Here is a 1527-nt window from a genome sequence, read left to right on the forward strand (position 1 = left end):
ATATATCCTTCAAACACAGACTGTAGACCCCTCTGTCTGCTTCTCTCTGGAATCACTCTTTCATTTTTCCAAAAATATGATAATATTTCTTCAGGGAGTGCAGTTAGTTACAGTGTGGGCTCCGTGCTTACACCGACAGCTTGTCAGACCCTCACAAAGAGGCGGGGCTTAGCGAAAGGACAATTGAAAACACTTCCACATTAACAGCGCATGTGCACCACTCTTCCGTGCCTGAAACCACTTCTGTGGACGTGTTTGAGATGCATTTGGAATGCACATGTTTGGGAAGTGTTGGGCATATCAGTGGATATATAAGACTTGGATTATACTGCAAGAGTTGTGTGAGAGTTTGTAAATGGATGTTTTGATATAGTGTGGTTGTTTTACTTCAGTTCATCATGTGTTCCCCCCATTTTTGTTGATTTGTTGTTAAACAGAAGCATGCAAGAAAAACAGTTTGTCAATAATCGATAAACTGTCATTTGGGAGGTGATGTATTCCTTTAACTGATCTTCTCCCAAATGTCTTTGTCTTTTGGGACAAAATTAATCTGTTTGATGAAAATAGAAAATCAGTTCTACACTTGTGTAACAAAATGATAATCCATGGTCAGGCAACATGTCCTTCTTTTTCTTTATTACATTTAAAAAATATCTAATTTCTTCCTTCCTTCATTTTCAGTCTACTGTACCTCTGTTGCTGTAACGAAGAGAAGAGAGGCTTTTACACCTCTGCTGTCTCCACCGCTCTCTTCCAGCCAGCCCACACTTTTAATGTGCAAATGCAAGTGTGTGTGTGTGTGTGTGTGTGTGTTGTGCAGACTGTCCCAAGCTGACAGGGTACATGGAATCTCCATCCTGCTTGTATATAAAAAGAAAGCGAGGGCACCAAGCTCTGCCTGCTCCACTTATATTCACACTCACACACACTCACTTGCTCACATACACACACTTGGTCACATACACACATTTGCACGCACTGTATCTTTCTTTCTCCCCTGTACTCTCCTCCTTCTCTATCATATCTTTCACTCTCCGCAGACATGCACTCAGCAGTGTGAGGGTTAACTGTGGACGCGTCAGCGAGGCAGGTTGTTCCCTGCACATCTCTTCATAGGGATTTCCCCCTCTCTGCCTGCTGGGTGGCTGCTGGCCATGTCATCATGTTCTGAGCTGTCAGCGGCCATCACTGTCACTCGTGGTACATGAGGTGTGTGCGTGTGTGTGTGAGAGAGAGACAGTCTGAATGAGGAAGAAAAGGGGACGGGACAGGAAGAGAGTCAGACAGGACAGGGATGAGTGCATGTGTGCGTGTGTGTGTTGATAGATGAAGTGGAAATGGTGCAATACAGGGGGCTCGGTGGGAGCGTCAGCGTCAGGACGAAGGCTTTCCACTTGACACATTTAGTTGGTGAGGAGAGGCGAGCTAAGAGGCAGAATGCATCACGTGTGTGTGTGATATATACACACTGTGTCATATACTGTACACACTGTACACACACACACACAGTGTACATGGACAGCAGGA

This window comes from Epinephelus moara, chromosome 4, assembly GCF_006386435.1.
Source record: "Epinephelus moara isolate mb chromosome 4, YSFRI_EMoa_1.0, whole genome shotgun sequence".
Lineage (NCBI taxonomy): Eukaryota > Metazoa > Chordata > Actinopteri > Perciformes > Serranidae > Epinephelus > Epinephelus moara.